Source organism: Bubalus kerabau, chromosome 13 (assembly GCF_029407905.1).
Source record: "Bubalus kerabau isolate K-KA32 ecotype Philippines breed swamp buffalo chromosome 13, PCC_UOA_SB_1v2, whole genome shotgun sequence".
In the NCBI taxonomy this organism is placed as follows: domain Eukaryota; kingdom Metazoa; phylum Chordata; class Mammalia; order Artiodactyla; family Bovidae; genus Bubalus; species Bubalus kerabau.
This window is the reverse complement of record NC_073636.1, coordinates 83,583,522-83,603,434: the sequence shown is the minus strand read 5'-3', so window position 1 is coordinate 83,603,434 and position 19,913 is coordinate 83,583,522. Positions and strand designations below refer to the sequence as shown.

Below are 19,913 nucleotides of genomic sequence, written 5' to 3'. Positions count from 1 at the left end.
CCCAGGGCTGATCTCCTTCAGAATGGACTGGTTGGATCTCCTTGCAGTCCAAGGGACTCTCAAGAGTCTTCTCCAACACCACGGTTCAAAAGCATCAATTCTTCAGCGCTCAGCCTTCTTCACAGTCCAACTCTCACATCCATACATGACCACAGGAAAAACCATAGCCTTGACTAGACGGACCTTTGTTGGCAAAGTAATTTCTCTGCTTTTCAATATGCTATCTAGGTTGGTCATAACTTTCCTTCCAAGGAGTAAGCGTCTTTTAATTTCATGGCTGCAGTCACCATCTGTAGTGATTTTGGAGCCCAGAAAAATAAAGTCTGACACTGTTTCCACTGTTTCCCCATCTATTTCCCATGAAGTGGTGGGACCAGATGCCATGATCTTCGTTTTCTGAATGTTGAGCTTTAAGCCAACTTTTTCACTCTCCACTTTCACTTTCATCAAGAGGCTTTTGAGTTCCTCTTCACTTTCTGCCATAAGGGTGGTGTCATCTGCATATCTGAGGTTATTGAGGTTGATATTGATATCAACAATGATACCTTGATATAAAAATATATTCTGTTTGGGGGCAGACCCATTTTTTTTACATGTTATATCTTGCTTTTTGCCCTGATTTTCAGAAATTGGATGCATTGGAGATATGTGGTTTCCCTGCATCAAGGAGAGGAACACAAATGATGTGAGCTGGTCAGGGACATCATGTTTACTCAGTAGAGGAGAGATCTCAGGCAGAGTTTCCAAGACTGGGCTTTGCTGATGCAGGAAGCTGAGCAGGGCATGGTTGCCATGTATGGTCCAGGCCTCACTGGCACACACGTCATGTTTCATCAGCTAATCGGTGACAGCTATGTCATGCTTTTCAAGATCTGTCCCACTGACGGCTTTAAAAGAAGGACAGCGTGATGAAAGAGTGACAGGTGACATTATGTCCCAATTAGCACGTCTTCCTCTGATATCATCACAATGGGAGCCAAGGACAGATCTGACCACACACTGGTCCTCTTTATTGTAGGAAATGCAGACCCTTCTCCATCCTTAAGTCCCTTATGGCATTTCTGGCTGCTGGCTGTGTTAGTCACTCAGTTGTGTCTGGCTCTTTGTGACCCCATGGACTGCAGCCCGCCAAGCTCCTCTGTCCATGGGATGCTCCAGGCAAGAATACTGGAGTGGGTTGCCACTTCCTCCAGGGGATCTTCCCAACCCAGGGATCAAACCCACATCTCCTGCATTTCAGCAGATTCTTCACCATCTGAGCCACCAGGGGAGACCCTTATGGCATTACTAACAAAATTGTCACAAGACTTCTCAAAGTCTAATGTGAACCCACGTCACCTGGGGATCTTGCTAAAGTACAGATTCTGTTTTGGAGTAAGGCCTGAGACTCTGCATTTATATCAAGTTCCCAGGGCGCTCAATCTGACTGGCCCACAGACCATATTTTGAATGGCAATGAGCTAAGATACATCTCCCGTGTGAGACGGAAGGCCACGAACAACCAGGTGTTTGATTGTGTCCTTTTTCAATGCAGCAGTAAGTACAAGAAGCAGGATAGTTTTCTTGTTGTTTCCTCTGATGTGTGTGCTTCTAATATTTTAAGTAATAACACTAAATGGATTTATAAAAGTCATCAACCCCTCATGTTAAATATTGGCCTTAAAAATGACAAAGGCAGGAGATAGATACCAACATGAAAAACTTTGCAGGAAGCCAGGGTAATAAATGATTAGCTTGTGAAGAGGCAGTAATTTAGAAAACCAACTGGGGCATTGAAGGAGCTACAATATTCAAACCTCCATCAATCACTCCTTAAACTCCAGTTTTAGCTCTCCCCTGAAGGAGAAGACAGAAGTTGAGGAGCTCACTGAAGAAATAGAACGCTGCTGTAAGCCCAGATGCCCCCCTTTGTGATAAGTGAAACAAATCAGGCATATTTACGGTATTCCTCAAAACTGAGTCACATCTGGACTTTATTTCTCATGCCAATAAGTCTGCACCTAGCCCCCAATATTCTCTCTTCCTCATAAATCGTCTCTGTCCACAGCCCGTGTCCCCAGGATCAAATTAAATGGAGACGAGACGCTCACTTCCGTGAAGAGTGGGGCTGACAGCAACGTGATGGACCTCGAGAGTGTCAGGCTGAGCGAAGTCAGACAGAAAGTGGGAAATAACCTACGGTGTCCCTTACAAGTGGAATCTAAAAAGAAAAAAGAAGAAATGACATAAATTAGCTTACAACACAGAAAGAGACTCATGGACGGAGAGAAGGAACTTACAGTTGCCCGGGGAAGGGGTGCTGCCGTTCAGTTGCCCATTTGTGTCCAACTCTGCATGACCCCATGGACCACAGCATGCCAGACGTCTGTCTCTCACCGTCTCCCCGGGTTTGCCCAAGTTCATGTCATTGAGTCGATGATGCCATCCAACAGTTTCATCCTCTGCAGTCCCCTTCTCCTTCTTCCTTCAATCTTTCCCACCATCAGGGTCTTTTTCCAATGAGTTGGCTCTTCACATCAGGTACCAAAGTATTGGAGTTCAGCTTCAGCATCAGCCCTTCCAGTGAATATTTAGGGTTGATTTCCTTTAAGATTGACTGGTTTGATCTCCTTGCTGTCCAAGGGACGCTCGAGAGTATGCTCCAGCACCACAGTTTGAAAGCATCAGTTCTTCGGTGCTCAGCCTTCTTTATGGCCCAGCTCTTGCAACCATACATGACCACTGGAAAGACAGTAGCCTTGACTACATGGGCCTTTGTCGGTAAAGTGATGTCTTTGCTTTTTTATCACACGGTCTAGGTTTGTCACAGCTTTCCTGCCAAGGAGCAATCGTCTTAATTCTATGGCTGCAGTCACCACCTGAGTGCTTTGGAGCCCAAGAAGAGGAAAGCTGCCACTGTATCCACGGTTTCCCCTTCTATTTGCCATGAAGTGATGGGACTGGATGCCATGATCTTAGAAATGAAACAAATGACCTTACTTACAAAACAGAAAAGAGGGACTTAGAGAGAGAACTTAACAGTTGCCAGGCGGAAGGGATAGTTAGGGAGTTTGGGATGGACAAGCACACACTTTGCTCAGTGTTGCGTGCCAGCCTGCATGGGAGCGGGTTTTGGGGAGAACAGACGTATGCACGTGCGAGCCTGAGTCCCTTCACTGTTCACTTGAAGCTACCACAAGGTTGTTAATCAGCTATACCCCAACAGAACATGTTTTTGATGTTAAAAAAAATAAAAAATTAAATAAAATAAAGTGCATCAGGGAACTTATTGAGAAAGTAAGAGTGAATGGTATTGATAAGAAAAAGTGCCAGGCATTACAGAAGAAGCAATCTTCCTGACGTCTCTCCCTGGAAGGCAAGGTGATTAGGAGGAAGCAGAGGAGGCAAGCTGGCAGACAGTATGCTTCCCCAGACCCTCCAAGCCTTGTAATTTCAACTTTGATCAGTATTTGGTTTGATGGGAGCCTTCTGGGGTTTATATAAAACCACAGCGGAAGTTATGCATGGAATTCAGTAAGGAAGAGAAGCTCTCTGAGATTAGATACAAAGTTCATTTAAAAAATCACATCAAGGGACTTCCCTGGTGATCCGGCGGTTAAGAATCCACCCTCCAGTGCAAGGGCTGTGGTTCAATCCTGGCCGGGGAGCTGAGATTCCGTAGGCCGCAGGTAACCAAGCCCACAGGCCACAACCGGAGAAGACTGTGATGCGACTGCTGAGCCCAGCACTCAAGAGCCACAGAGGAGAGCCCTCATCTCAACAAGAAGCGCACGACCCACAGCCAGAGAAACCCACATGCACAGAGGAGACCCAGGGCAGTCAGTCTTAAGAATAAATAGACAAATAAAAATGTAAACAGTTATGTCAAGAAAGGGACAGATTCCCGGGACGGATGGCTTCATTTCCCACCCTGTCTTTTATCAGAAATGTGCCACAGAAAGCGGACAAGGGACTGAATGGGATCTCCGTCTCTTTCCATTGTCCGCGTCTTTTCCCTAGGCATGTGAATAATGGCAGTTTATATTCTCATCCCGAGTCGTACAAGCCTGCTTTCACTACAGTGTGTTCTGTTTTGAGCCCACATTTCTGTGAGGTAGGCTGCTTGATCACAACATTTCTCAAATACGGAAGAGGAAGCTGAGGCCCTTGGGGTAGAAGTTACATCATCAGCTCATAGAAAAGTCAGGGACTGATTCTCAGGCTCCCTGATAGGGGGTGCAGCCCGCTTCTCACCTCTGAATATGCCTCCCTCCCATTACAATGACCATTTCACAGTGGTCTCTAGCCCGACTAAGGTAAAGACAAGAGGTATCACTTCTGAAATATATCATTCGTAGGAAATTGAAGGAAACAAGGCATGTGTTCACAGATATGGATGGCTTTCAATGACTCAAGTCAGGAACACAAAAATAAATAAGGAAAGAAAGGTTTTTTTCCCTACAGAAAAATAATCAGATTACATCAATGCTTAAAATTGATGGGGAAAACCGTTAAGTGCCGTAGGTCTGCTGGAAGCCTCCTGGCGTGAGGGAGATGGGCTGGCAGGCAGACACTGGTCTTTCCTGAGTGTTCCTCGTCTTGCTTTAGCCTCTGTCAGTCACTCAGTCGTGAAAGAAATTAGGCTGAATTCCACTGCAAACCTAATTGCCTTAGAAACTTCCTGTGGGCTCCAGACCCAAAATTCACTCTTGACTACCTGTGACTCATCTGGTCTAACTCTTCCTGAGCTAATCCATTGCTTCGCTCACTAACTGATTTCTATTTCATTTTATGGCCTCAGAGTGTACACATTTGGATGCTTTTCAGCTTAATCTGAATCAATATAAAAGCATTCTGAATTAATTATGCTCAATAATTTTAAAAAATGAACCCCCTGAAACCAAAAAACAATAGGAATTGCTGTCAAATGAGCATCTTATAAAGACTGGAAAAAGTAAAGCTTTAAGATATCTTTAGCCTCCAAATTAAAACTCAGTCAAAAATTAGGGTTTCTGAACAAATCATAGGTGAAGACCCTAAAGGTCTCATCACTTTCTGATACATTCAATTATGTAGATTTTCAGGACCATGGTATCAACTGTGAAATATGGGCCTTATCAATGGGGTCCCCACAAGCTTTAAACAGACATTTTTCCACATGTGTTACAAAAAAGCTCTGTGATGAAGGGGACTTCTAAATCATCTCTTCTGTTGCACTTATAAACTTGAGAGTGTTTTTGACAGATCCATGACAGCCAGTGAATGTCAGTTATTTATCTTTAATTTATAAGTCTTACCCAAACTGAATAAACTAAAGGGAGATTAAGTAGGTCATAGAACTAAAATTATTAGAGCTCTTAACCTCCAAGCACAGCTTGATCAAGGGTTCATATGATTTCACGAGTATACTCTCAGGGCTTCCATGGTGGCTTAGTGGTAAAGAACCCACCTGCCAATGCAGGAGACGGTTTGGGTTTGATCCCTGGCTCAGGATGATCCCCTGGAGAAGGAAATGGCAACCCACACCAGCATTCTTGCCTGAGAAATCCCATGGACCAGAGGAGCCCAATGGGCCATAGTCCATGGGGATGCAAATGAGTTGGACATGATTTAGTGACTAAACAGCAACAATACTCACTCCCTCTCACACACATCGTTTGTCTCCTTTTTCTCATTTACACTCCAACATACTGGTTCAAAACTCAGAGTCTTTCCTCAAGGCTGCATTGTGGCTGCAGCAGCTCCAGCCCTTACAGCCTGTTCTGTCCCATCCAGACAAAAGGCTGTCTGTTCTCTCTTAGAAGACCCAGAAAAGCCTCATGGCATCACAATGACTCTCAGAGGCCACATATTCATCTCTAAACCAAGATTCCCGGGGTGTGCATGCACTCACTAAAAATAAAGAGGCACTGACGCACTTTGCAGAAAACCAGGCTTAAAGAGTTACACAGTAAATTTCCCTCCCAGCCTTATTGAGATGTAACTGACAAATACTGCATATATTTAAGGCATAAGATGTGATGATTTCATGAATTCATATTTGCATATTGTCCGTCTAGTCAAGGCTATGGTTTTTCCTGTGGTCATGTATGGATGTGAGAGTTGGACTGTGAAGAAGGATGAGCACCAAAGAATTGATGCTCTTGAACTGTGGTGTTGGAGAAGACTCTTGGGAGTCCCTTGGACCGCAGGGAGATCCAACCAGTTCATTCTGAAGGAGATCAGTCCTGGGATTTCTTTGGAAGGAATGATGCTAAAGCTGAAACTCCAGTACTTTGGCCACCTCATGCGAAGAGTTGACTCATTGGAAAAGACTGTGATGCTGGGAGGGATTGGGGGCAGGAGGAGAAGGGGACGCCAGAGGATGAGATGGCTGGATGGCATCACTGACTCGATGGACATGAGTCTGAGTGAACTCTGGGAGTTGGTGATGGACAGGGAGGCCTGGCGTGCTGTGATTCATGGGGTCGCACACGACTGAGCGACTGATCTGATCTGAAACTATCACTAAAATGAAGTTCATTAACATACGCATCACCTCACACGGTTTTCCTTTCCTTCCTTTCCTTTCCTTTTCTGGGAACACTCAGGATCACCTGTCAGTCAGAGGCTCCTAAACGCTCCCCAAAGGGTCTAGCGGAGAGCCTGGCATCTAGCATAAGGGGCATTTGTCAAATGAAATGAGGGATACATTGTTTAAAGATCTAAATTACAAATAAATAAAGTATCAGAACATACAAACTCTCAGAGATATCACAGAGATACTGAGAGTTTGGTTCCAGACCACTGGAATCAAGCAAGTATTTCAACAAAGCAAGTCACACAAGTGTTTTGGTTTCCCAGTGCATACTTATCATGACACTGCAGTCTATGAAGCGTGCAAGAGCATCATGTCTAAACAAACAATGCACATACCTTAATTAAAAAGTATTTTATTGCCAGAAATGCTAACCACCATCCAAGCCTTCGGTTAGCTGCGGCAGTAATATCAAAAGATCACCAACGACACATCACCTGCCGTTTATACAAACTTCACAGTGATGTTGCGGACGGTCTCACTTTGCTTCTTATAACTGTACAGTTAGGCTTTGTGTTATGCCCGTTTTATCCATGAATACTGAATGGCATCAAGGTGGTTGAGTCTGGTTTTCTAAAGACAAAACAAAACAAAATACACAAACGTTAAGATGACCCCAATAATTCTTTTCCTCTAAATTCCATGTCTTTGTGTAGTTCCTTCCCCTTGAATATAAGTGAAACTTGTGACTTGGCTCAATACATGGCAAGCTAATAAGATATCACTTTCCTGATTAGATTTCATTATATGGCAAAGATGCCTAGTATGATAAATTATCCGCCTGCCAATGCAGGAGATGCTGGACATGTGGATTCAGGCCTTGGGTCACAGAGGTCCCCTGGAGGAGGAAATGGCAGCCCCCGCCAGGATTCTTGCCTGGGAAATCCCATGGACAGAGGAGCCTGACTGGCTATAGTTCGTGGGGTGTCAGAGTCAGACACCACTGAGCGTGTGCGCGCGCACACACACACACACACGATACATTGCATGAGGCTCCATCTCATGAAGCTGGAGCAAAAGGTTCCCTTTGCTGGCATGGTCAAGTGAGCAATCAAATTGAGGAAGCCCATGTCTCAGGATACCGTGGGTGGCTCCTGAGCACTGGAGCTCTGGGGTGCTTTTGGCTATAGTCTGCAAGAAAATGGGGGCCTTTTTCCTACGGCCACAATGCAATGAATTCTGCCCAAAACCTGGGAACCTGCGGGTGGACCCTCAGTCAAGACTCTGAGGAGGCTGCAGCCCTGGCTGACACCTGGTTGCCATGCGGTGAGATCCTGGGGCAGAGCACCCAGCTAAGTGGTGCAAGAGCCAGGAGCTACGGAGGCAAAGAAACCGAGATGGTAAACGAGAGGCCACCTGAGGCAAAGAGCTGACTCACTGGAAAAGACCCTGATGCTGGGAAAGATTGACGACAAAAGGAGAAGGGGCAGCAGAGGATGAGATGGTTGGATGGCATTACCGGCTCAATGGACCTGAATTTGAGCAAAGTCCAGTAGATAGTGGAGGACTGGGAAGCCTGTCATGCTGCAGGCCATGGGGTCACAGAGAGTTGGACACGACTGAGCGACTGAACAACAGCAATAAATGAGCGTCATTTTAAGCCACTAATTTGTTACACAGCATAGATAACTCACACAGCTACAAAGTCAGTCTTCCTTGCACAACGCCATCGCAGACTTTGTCATGGAAACATGGACAGCCTTGCTAAGGACTCAAGCCTCCTACACAGTAAACAAGGATGAATCACTTTATTTTGTCAAGTTGGCAAAAATGTCTGCTGATCGTGGACGCTCAGCAAAAATAGAGACATACACAGCCTAGAGCAACAAGATTAGATGGAAAAAGCCATTTTATCTGATACAACTTCATTAATCACTGTTGACTGCTTACAAATCAATGTCAAACTCTTTATCTACACAAATAAAATTGTTTTGCCTATCTTTGCTCATTGAGAAATAAAGAAATAAACTAAAACTATCCAATGTGGGTTTTCACCATATTTGGTAGGTCTGTTTGCAATACTCTGACTTAAACGTAGGATTGTTGCACACCTCCAGATACCTTCTATGGGACACGACGGTGAGGGGACGCACCAAGCTCATTGCAGTCAATCTTTCAGAGCAAGTCAGGGTGGGCCACCAAGACCACCAGGCTGGTCTGCAAACTAGCTGCCTCGGTGACATTCTGAAGCTTGTTTGAGGCAAAACTGTGAGCTCTGCTCAAAAATGACTGAATCAGGACCTGCACGTGAGCAGGATTCCTTGCTGACCTGTGTTCACATTAAATTTTGAGAAATACTGCACTGAGAGCCTGTGTGATGCTCATCGGGGGAGATCTGCTAAATCCATCAAGGTGCTCCAGGCACCTTAACAGTGGTTTGAAAACAGCCCCAAGTTGGTTTCCAGTTCGTGTTGATTGTTTGCTGTTGACCTGCTTTCCTATGCAGTGTGTTCCAGGGAGAGGAGCAAGCTCCAAAGGCGAACGAGACTCTTGAGCAACTGAGAGGGAGCCAACATGTGTGAAATAGAGCACATTGCATAGACAAGACTTTGGTGGGTGCCGAGTGATTTTCTGAACCTCTCCTCTGAACCCGAGGCATCAGCCAGCACCCAGATCCTCAGTCCTGGGAAGCCTAAGGTAAACAAGTCCTCTGGCCTCCTCAGACAGCTGAGACCAGAACCTCTGGGTGTGGGTCTCAGGTGCAAGTATTTTTCAAAGCTCCTCACACAGCTGCTCAGGTTTGGGTACCACAGTCTGGTATTGGGGGTGTCAGATGGGAGTCTTTCAATCCAAGGTAGTGATCCAGCAACTACCATCAACAGGCTAAATCTGGCCCCATGCCTGTGTTTGCAAATAAAGTTTTATTGGAACACAGCTATACTCATGTTTTTTGTTGTTGCTGCCTATTGCCACAGTGGCATGGGGAGTAGACCTGAAATATCTACCATCTGGACCTTAAAGAAATGCTTTTACAGCTCTGAGATAAGCTCACACAGTGGCTGTTAAGAAGAATTATCTAAGAATAAAAAACCCATCCAAGAGAAACTGAATTTTTGCTTCCTTAGTCTTAACAGGTAGAGGATTGTGAATTTTAGCGAGTTTGTGTGTGTGAGTTCACATACTGAGATTGAGGTATAATTATTTTGTTTTGTTTTGCCAGGAATTCTAGTGAATATAGCCTATCCTGTGAAGAAAAAAAAAAGTGATATTCTATCCTGCAACTAATCACAAGTTCTACCTACTTGCTTCAAACAAAGCATTTAAAAATAAGAATAGGTATTTAAAAGAAAAATAGATGGGTGGTTTCTATTTTTTAAAGCAAGAAGAAAAAGAAGAACATGTGTTGCGTGAAATGGTGCAGAAACGATTCACTTCTTGAAACCACATGCCTTCAGGAGAACCTCGGCAAAAGTGTCATCTATATTTTCATAGAAAATTTGTTACTTATTTTGGGGACTGTGCAAATCAAGTTTGTTGTTTGTTTTTTTTTTTAATTTCCTATTGGCTCCCCTCTCCCATGACTTTACCTGGGGTCTATCCTTTAATATGCATTTGCTGTACCAAGAGAGTGTCTTCCTTTGGAGGAGTTTGGGCCCAGCTGGATGAGTACATCTATGCTGACTTTCTGTCCATCTTTCCTTCTAGTCAAGTGTCACTAATTTACTAAACCTCTTCAAGCTTCCCTTAAGCAAACGCCAATAATGACCTTCTGTGGATGTTTGAGAATTAATCAGAAGCATTATACATAATCGGTTACAGTGCTGGGTACAATGACCGCTTTTGCCGTTTGAGGGGAGAGAATTTCTTTATCATTCCTCCTCCTGATTGTCTCTAACTTCTCTCCTGTTGACTCTGAGGGTGAGATCGTGCTGGCAGAGCTGCTCTGCACACTGCTGACGCTGCAGCATCTCTACCTTCTTTGGCTTCCCTGGTGGCTTAGCGGTAAAGAATCTGCCTACAATGCAGGAGCTGCAGGAAACGTGGACTGGGTCGGGAAGGTCCCCTGGAGGAGGGCACGGCACCCACTCCAGTGTTCTTGCCTGGAGAATCCCATGGACAGAGGAGCCTGGCGGGCTACAGTCCATGGGGTCGCAAAGAGTCGGACACGACTGAAGCAGCTTGATACTGCACGACTGCCTTCTGCCTTGATTCCCTGGTGGGTCAGTGGTCAATAATCCGCCTGCCAATGCAGGAGAGGCAAGAGATGCTGGTTTGATCCCTGGATCGTAAAGATCTCCTGGAGAAGGTAATGGCAACCCAGTCCAGTATTCTTGCCTGGAAAATTTCATGGACAGAGTAGCCTGCAGGGCTACAGTGCATGGGGCCACAGAGTCAGACATGACTGAGCGTGAGCACGCACACAGGCTACCTTCTACCCACTCGATGCCAGTAACATCTGCCCCCTACCCAGTTGTGACAGCCAAAACTGTCTCCATATAATGCCAAATGTCCCTGCAGGAAGAGTCATTCCTCGTTAAGGATCGCTGTTCTAAGGAGAGAAACCTAGCCCTTCTTCAGGGTATATACGTCCTGAGATGTATATATGCTTATATGCATGTACATGTGTGTTTCTACAGGCTGTCGAGGAGACATCTTAGTCGCATTTTTAAAGTTCACTTCAATGAATGTAATGAGTTGCTGGCTTTGCAGTCCCTATTTTTATTCCACATTTTCTTTTATGAAAAGGCTAGACGGACCTCATCTGGTTCCTTCACATCAGACAGGGTAACGCTGAGCATCTGTCTGCCAAAAAGCATCACGTTGCAAATTGGACTGTTTTCCCATTTCTCACTCAATCCATCTGCTCTTGGTTTGCAGCAGTAGGAAGCAGCTGATGTGGTCAGCATGTCATCAGAGTGATTTTCAATAAAACTTTATAGATTCAAGACTGTTCCCCAGCTATCAATATATCCAGCATGTAAAAGTCATATCAGTCCAGAAGAAAACTGGACATGTCTCAAATTCTACAACCCAAGACCATGTGGTAGGAACTCTACAGCACATTCCAGTCCAAAGTCCTGGGCTGTAAGACTCCAGCATCTGTATTTACAACCACCACGGCCCCCACATGCTCTGTTGTATCACTTCCTGAATGCCACACTCTGGACCCCAAGAAGTGCACAATATTCCCAATAGCCTGGACCAAAGAGATGGAAATTACCCAGAAGGCATGGGTTCTCTTCAGCTGAATGGCGGGGTCATTCCACTTTAATATTACAACATGCTTTAATTTGTAAATACTTTTTTTTTAATTTATTTTTAGTTGTAGGATAACCGCTGGACAACACTGTGTTGCCTTCTGTCACACAACACCGTGGATCAGCCGTGAGTACACATACGTCCCTCCCTCCTGAGCCTCCCCTCCGCCCCACCCTTTCCAGGTGTCAAAGATCATACAGCAAATCCCACTGGCTGTCTACTTTACACACGGGGGTGTACATGTCCCCTGCTACTCTCCACTCTTCCCTCCCTCTCTGTGCCCGAAGTCTGTTCCCTGCGTCTGCATCTTCCATTCTTCCTGCAAATAAGTTCGTCAGTACCATTTAACTAGATTCCACATGTATGTGTTAATATACTGTACTTGTTTTTCTCCTTCTGATTGAAATTGTAAATACTTTTCTTTGCACCCATCTCTACACTTTAAATTTCCTTTGAGCTTTTTTTCTGCTCAGGAATACAGTTTTCCCAGCCGGGTATTATCCCTTAACTCTAAGGTGCTCTCCTGCCTTCTGGGATGGACACACCTGTTTCCCCTTCCCGCCCCCTTCCCCCCATCAAAGCAGGCACTCACATGCTTCCTCTCAGTTTTTGCCCTTGTTACCTCCAGCAGACACTGTGAACTCTGCCGAATTAAGCGCAGCGCTGCAGACATTACAGTTTATGAGGTTTCGGGCAACAGTTCATCTTCTCCTCCTCTGGTGCGGTCACCACTGCCCTCCAATTCTCCACCCTTCAAAATTAGGGGCAGAGAAGACGAGCAGCTGCTTTTCCTGCTGCTCTGAATAATTCATGCCAGCTTAGCTTCAGCTTGGTGATATCAGTGGCCTTGTTTAATACCGAGGGGAAGGAAGGGCCTCTTGAGAATTTTCCAAAGCATGAATTTAAAAGGAATAAGATTTTTTTAAGCCTCCAGATTCTTCTGACTTTTTCCCCAACACAAATAAAATACAACAAAAATTAAACTGACAATGGAACTTTCATTCTTTTCAAGATTCTTCTTCAAGATGAAATTAATCAAGCACATTTATTTACATTTACTGTAGGAGCTATGCCATCCAGCCAATAATCTGTGTTGAGTATTTTCTGTGCTACAGGCACGTTACTGGGCAGCTGGGGGGCTGGGGGTGGGAGAGACCGGCATCCCCCTCAACCAGGGAGCGTACCTGCTGGAGGAGGAGACGGAAACACATCAAGAGAACTGCCGAATAACCACTCTCAAGACAGCAGACGCCCTCTGCTATGACTGTGGACCCACTACATTAATTCATCTTACAAATGCTTGTATTTAAGGGCTGCGCACTACTGGACAGGGAGGAAACAGCAGCGCGTGAGCAAAACCGACACGGCGGCGGCCTTGATGGAGCTACGCTCAAGTGCGGGACCGAGTGGTTGATCGTCGGCTCGCACATAAAGGCACCATCTGAGATGAGTGCGGTGAGAGAACGCTCCCCAGCGAGAACACTTCCCAGGAGTTCTCACACGTCCGCTTATCCGCTCATGCCTTCATCTGAGTGCTGTATGTGTGTTTCCTTCTCTGCGCTAGGCACTTAGATTTCAGCGCTGGCTGCTGTTGGATGGGCCCCTTGACCTCACAGGACTGCAGTCACATGGAGGATGAATAATTGAAGAAGCAAAGACAAAGATGCTCATGTACTTAAAACTGTGCTAGTTCTGGGTCAAGGTTGTAAATAGGAAGTACGCTAGACTTTTACATGAATTATCTTGCATAGTGCTCACAACTGCCCTTTCCATGTGATTAGCTTGTTTACACATGTTGGCACAGTGGTAAAACAATCTGCCCTCCAATGCAGGAGACCCAAGAGACGCAGGTTTGATCCCTGGGTCAGGAAGACCCCCTGGAGTAGGAAATGGCAACCCAGTCCAGTATTCTGGCCTGAAGGAGCCTGACGGCTACTGTCCCTGGGGTGGCGAAGAGTCGGACATGACCGAGCGACTGAGCTGCACGTGGGCAAACCTGAGTCTCACAGACGTTTTAAGGACACGGGACTGATATGCCCCATTGAGGCATCACCACCATGGGTTCCCATTGCTTTAGGGTAAAACTTAATCCCTGACTATTTACAAAGTCCTGGATGAACCACCCTTGTATTGAAACCAGATTGCAGGATAAGCAAGAGGCTATTGGCCATTACACACGAGGCCAAGACTGAAAGCAAAAATCAACATTATATTGAGCCCTTGACCTCCATAGCTCTGTGCTTCTAAAAAGAACCCATTCAGCTCTAAATATCACAAAGCTTGACTCTAGTATAGTGTGACTCACTTTTTTTTTTCATGTTTACGTCCTTTGCTCAGATTTTCTCACATTTATCTCCGGTTTAGCAACATGGCTCTTGAACAGCTTCCAGATGTTGCTCTATAGCCCCGGCCAGATTTCACTCTAACTAGTGTCAACTCTGCATATAAAGAAAGGAGTTCAGCAATCAGGATTTCCTTTCCTGCCAAGAATCCCCAGAAACCCTGATTCCAATATACTGTAGACATGTTTTCCCTTAATTTTACCAAGTTTGGCCTCTAAGTCTAACCAGGTGGTACTCGTGGTAAAGAACCTGCCTGCCAATGAAGGAGACACAAGAGACACGAGTTTGATCCCTGGGTCAGGAAGATGTCCTGAGAAGGAAATGGCACCCCACTCCAGTATTCTTGTCTGAAGAATCCCATGGACAGAGGAGCCTAGCGGGCTACAGTCCATGGGCTTTCCAAGAGTCAGACATGACTGAAATGACTTAGCATGCACCCATGCAGCTTCTAGGGTTTGTGCTTGGTTAATGAGTGGTAGGGTTTTGTGCAACAAAAATCAAAACCGAACAGCATGCTTTTGGAATAAAAACTGACACATTTTATCTAGATGAGAAAAAAAAAATGAATTTGGGAATATTTTGGCTACTTAGTAATACTGAGAGTGACCTATAAAGCTAAACTAGAGGGGCAACATATGTCTGAAACTAGACAAAAAATTTCTCCCATGAGATCTATTTCAATTTTTTTCCCCTTAATGTCCAGTTACAGGGTTGGGCAGTGATGTTCCCTGAGTCTGTCTCATGTCACTGGTGTCAGAGTAGCTGGCGTGAAACATGATAATCGGGTTCAGGACCTATGATTTTGAGTTTATCATGCCTACAGTGTCCTTAAAATTAATCTGTTGAATGTATAATTATTTTAAACACCCTTTTTAGTTAGAAATCATTTTTAAAAGATAATTTTACATTAAAATATGACTCCTTATCCTTTAATTCTTAAAGTTTAAGCTCATTTAATATAGCAAAGGTTGAATAAATTCTCTAGGTAATATATGGATGTTAATTAAAATTCTATATCTACCTTCAGTGGAGACATCACATCAATATGTTTCCTTTGAAGCAAACCAAATTAAAAATGTGACTTTAAATTTATTATCAAGTATCTGTTGAGGAACTATTATGCTTTTGTTCATTCTTTTGTTTTTTGAGTAGGAAAAGAAACAAAAATTTTACTCAAAATATATTATGGTGTATTGGGATCACAGTGTATTGGGAAAAATTTTAGCAGATAATTAAAATCAAGTGTGATTACATTTGTCTTAGATTTTTTTTCTCTGTAAAGAAAATCTCATTATTAAAATCCCTATAAGGAAAAAACAGGTTTAAAAAAAAACTTTGTGTAGATGGAATTTTAAAATCCTTTAACGCCAACTTGATTTTTTTTTCCCATGAAAACTATTGTTTTCTAATACTCTTTGTGAATAACTTGGCTCCCATATTGAGAGGAGAATCGTGATGTAATTAAGAGCATGGACGCAGAGACTCCTGTCTGGCCTCAATTCCATCTCTGCCAACCTCTAGCTGCAACTTTGGACAAGTTCTTGAGACATATTGTGCCTCCGTTATCCTATCTGTAAAATGAGATAATCATCATAGCTATTATTATCAAGTTACTAAAAGGCTTAAATGAACTCCTAATTGGAAGTGCTTAGAGTAATGTTTTATATCTCACAGACACTCAAGAAGGGTTGTTTATTATTGGAGAAGAAGGCGGCAGAGGATGAGTTGGTTAGGTAGAGTCCCCAGCTCAATGGACATGAATTGGAGCAAACTCCTGGAGACGGTGGAGGGCAGAGGTGTCTGGCGTGCTGCAGTCCATGGGGTCACAAACAGTTGGACACAACAACCAGTTGTTAACATTATCATTTCACAGCAAGAGACTATTTTCCTATACTTTTTATTGCTTTTAATTTTACACAATACTTTTGCATTTCTTATCCAAATTGACCCTAAAACCAACAGCTAAAGATGGGGAAGATAATACTGCCCACTATATATGAGGAGCCTGCATCTGAGAGCTTGAGACTCTCAAGTTTATTTCACGGCACAGGAATCCTTGTTCTCTCACACCTCCCCCACCCCCGTGCTTGGCTGGGAGTCCAGATGCACTTGATCTTTACTGGTCACTTGGTCTTCATTTGATACCTCTCATCAGTTCTTTCACAGGAATCGGACATGACTGAGTGACTTCACTTTCACTTTTCACTTTCATGCACTGGAGAAGGAAATGGCAACCCACTCCAGTGTTCTTGCCTGGAGAATCCCAGGAACGGGGGACCCTGGTGGGCTGCCATCTATAGGGTCCCACAGAGTCGGACACGACTGAAGCGACTTAGCAGCAGCAGCAACAGACTGACCAAGGACTCTGGGGAAGTTAAAAACCACGTTGTAGGAAGTAAGTTGGAGAAGAATTTCTGTCCGCAAACCCAGAGGAGACAGCTCGATCTGCCTCTGAAGCCATTAGATAATACCAGGCAAGAGTAATGGAGTGGGGTGCCATTGCCTTCTCCAAGATAATACTTGTAATGATACCAAACTAGAATGAAGTCTGATGGGTCCAACCGGGGCCACCCTCAGGTAATTCTCATTGATAAGAGTAATTGTGTGTTTTCTGTAAACCACCCAGTTCCCCTACTAGAGGAACAGAGCTCACTAGAAGGCTGCAATTCTTGCAGGATGGCCGCAGGCTGCACCTGTGAGGGGTAGTGATATCTTAACACGCTCTGTTCCCATCTCAGGCATCAGGCAGCTCCCCTCTGCACTGAAGGCCAGTAAATAAGTATTTAAATGAATTAATCATAGCATTGCTTCAGGACTTGAATTCATGGACCTAACTAAGCACTATATGTTAAAACACATGGTATGCAGGCCCTGAAAATGTTACTTCTTCCTTTCTTTGCAAATAAATATAATAGCACTGTACCATTCCAAGCAGATATGCATTGTTTTTTCACTTAATAATAAAATCGTTCACTGAATGACTAAAACTCTTTGCTGATTGAGTATATGGCCTGGAGATATGGTTCTATTTGAGTGCAAAGGAAGCTGAGTAACCTTGTAATTATTATAATATTGTTTTCTATCAACAGAATCATAAAGTTGAATCGGGTAAGTACTGGTTAGTAGTTAGTGGCTAGTGGTTAGTAACCAAACTGAAGGCCACACTGCTCCAGCCTGCTAGTTTATGCAGGAATAAGACTACAGTGTAGCCAGATATTTTTAAGGGAATCCAAATCAGTAGATTATTATGTGAAGTTTCCAGATTGTTAAATATTGATCATAAAATAAATTTAAGGTAACACACCAGGCATCTGCTTCTTGCCAAGTCGAATAATAGGAATTGTATTTACTACCCCCTAGCAAAAAACTACACAAGATACTTAAAATAATGGACACAGTAATGAAGGACAATGATCCCGAGAGGTAGGAAACACAGGATAAAATCCATAAAACAAGAACCCAATAAATTTGACTTCACCACAATTTAGAACTTCTGCTCTTCAAAAGACAATGTTAAGAGAATGAAAAGATTGGAAGGAAATATTTGTAGAGCACGTATCTGGTAAAGCACTTGTGTTCAGAATATATAAAGAACTCCCCAAACTCAATAATGACAAATATTACATAGTATCATTTACATGTGGAATCTAAAAAATTGACACAAATGACTGTATTAATATTTACAAAACAGAAATAGACTCACAGACATAGAAAACAAGCTTATGGTTAATAAGGGCAAAGTGGGTAGGGATAACTTAGGAGTTTAGGATCAACATACACACACTATTATATATAAATTAACAGCAAGGACCTACTGTATAGCACAGGGAACTACACTCAGCATTTTGCACTAACTTACATGTGAAAAGCACCTGAAAAGCCACATATATGTGTGGCACTTCGCAGTATAGCTGAAACTAAGAAAACACTGCACACGAACTAGACTTCAGTTTTAAAAATATAAGATAACACTCAATAAAAAATCAACAAAATATTTGAATGGACTTCACCAAAGAAGATATACAGATGGCAAATTAACACATCAAAAGAAGTTCAACATTATTAACCAGTAGTGAAATGCAAATTAAAACCCTGATGAGATACCATTACAACCCATTAAAATGGCTTGAATTAAAAATACTGGCAATACCAAATGATGGTGGACACGTGAAGAAGTTAGGATGTGAATAAAATGGTGGTTGGAAATTAAAAATATTGCAATTACTTTAGAAACACAGTTTGGCAATTTCTTTAAAACCTAAATATACACTTATATTATGAGCTAGCCATGCCAAGGGTAGGTATTAACTAAGGAGAGAAAAATGCATTGCCCATACAAAGATGTATACCCAGATATTCATAGAAACTGTATCTGCAGTGGCCCCAAGTGAAAATAACCCAAATATCCAGATGGATAAACATATGGATATGTTTAAACACGTGGATAAACATATGGCATATGGATAAACACTGTGGTATGTCTATACAATGGAAGACTAGTCCACAAAAAAGGGATGAATTATTAATATCTACTGCATCATGGATCTCAAAAGAATTATGCTCAGTAAAGAAAAACAAACCAAAAGATTATATTCTCTATGAATCTTTTTTATAAATCTCTAGAACATGTAAACTAATCTGTCAATCTGGGCTGCTATAACAGAAATACCATAGCCTGGTACTGTCTTAGAAACAATAGAAATTTATTTCTTACCTTTCTGGAGTCTGGGAAGGTGAAGGTTAAGATTTTGTGTCTGGTGAGAGCCTGCTTCCTGGTCCTGGATGCCATGTCCTCACCTGGGGGAAGGGGTGAGGGCGACCTCTGCAGCCTCTTTTTTAAGGGCACTAATCCTATTCATGAGGGCTCCACCCTCATGGCCTAATCACCCCTCAAAGACCCCACCTCCTAATACCATCACACTGGGGGTTAGGTTTCAACTGATGAATTTGTGGGGAACATAGACATTTAGTCTACTGATAATCTCTAGTGACGGAAGATCGGGGTTACATAGGGATAGGGTAGGGCAGAGAGGGGCAGGCGGGAGGAAATAGAGGCATATGAGGATATATTTGAACTTCCCTGGTGGCTCAGATAGTAAAGAATCTGCCTGCAATGCAGGAGACAGGGGTTCAATACCTGGGTCAGGAAGATCCCCTGGAGAAGGAAATGGCTACTCACTCCAGTCTTCTTGCCTGGGAAATCCCATGGACAGAGGAGCCTGGAAGACTACAGTCCATGGGGTCACAAAGAGCCGGACACAATTGAGTGACTAATACATTACTTTTTTTTTTCATGAGGATATATTTAGGGATAATGGATACGTTCACCACCTTGATAGTGGTGATCATTTAGTGGGTGTACATGTACAAAAAATTCTATAAAATTATACTTTTTAAATATGTTTGGAATTAAATGTCAATTACACCTCAGTAAAGCTATTAGAAAACAAAACAATAACATGGATTTTAAAAGGTAAACACCAGGTCGGCGACACACAGGGACTCTGGGCTAAGAGTTTGCAAACTCTGATCTGTGTTTATGACTTACTTTCAGGAAAATACTCACAGCCCCGAACACCTATACTAAATTACAAAATGAAATGTTTGCTAAATGGGGGCTCTGTGGTTGGCTACTTTCAAACAAAGCAAGTACCACTTCCAACTCTTTCCTTGAATGATCCAAGCCAACTCTTCCTGAATGGTCTGATGGCTGCTGAGCAAAAGTTCTGATTAAAGTCCAGAATCTCTTAATGCAAAAGATGGCATGCGAGGCAGAACTCGTTTCCCTTTTGACGTTCACACGTAATTCCTCTTCA

General features: G+C 43.4%; 1 long non-coding RNA gene across 2 annotated transcripts; it reads right to left on the bottom strand.

Moving 5' to 3' along the window:
* Positions 1-1,272: 1,272 nt before the first annotated feature.
* Positions 1,273-18,908, bottom strand: LOC129625150 (uncharacterized). Of its 2 annotated transcripts, none has more exons than XR_008701283.1 (3): positions 18,812-18,908; positions 6,895-7,129; positions 1,273-2,200 (listed from the first exon to the last, which is right to left on the bottom strand). It is a non-coding gene; the product is annotated as an uncharacterized LOC129625150 (long non-coding RNA). The 2 variants fall into 2 exon arrangements; XR_008701284.1 differs by lacking the exon at positions 18,812-18,908 and adding an exon at positions 12,348-14,278.
* Positions 18,909-19,913: the final 1,005 nt, after the last annotated feature.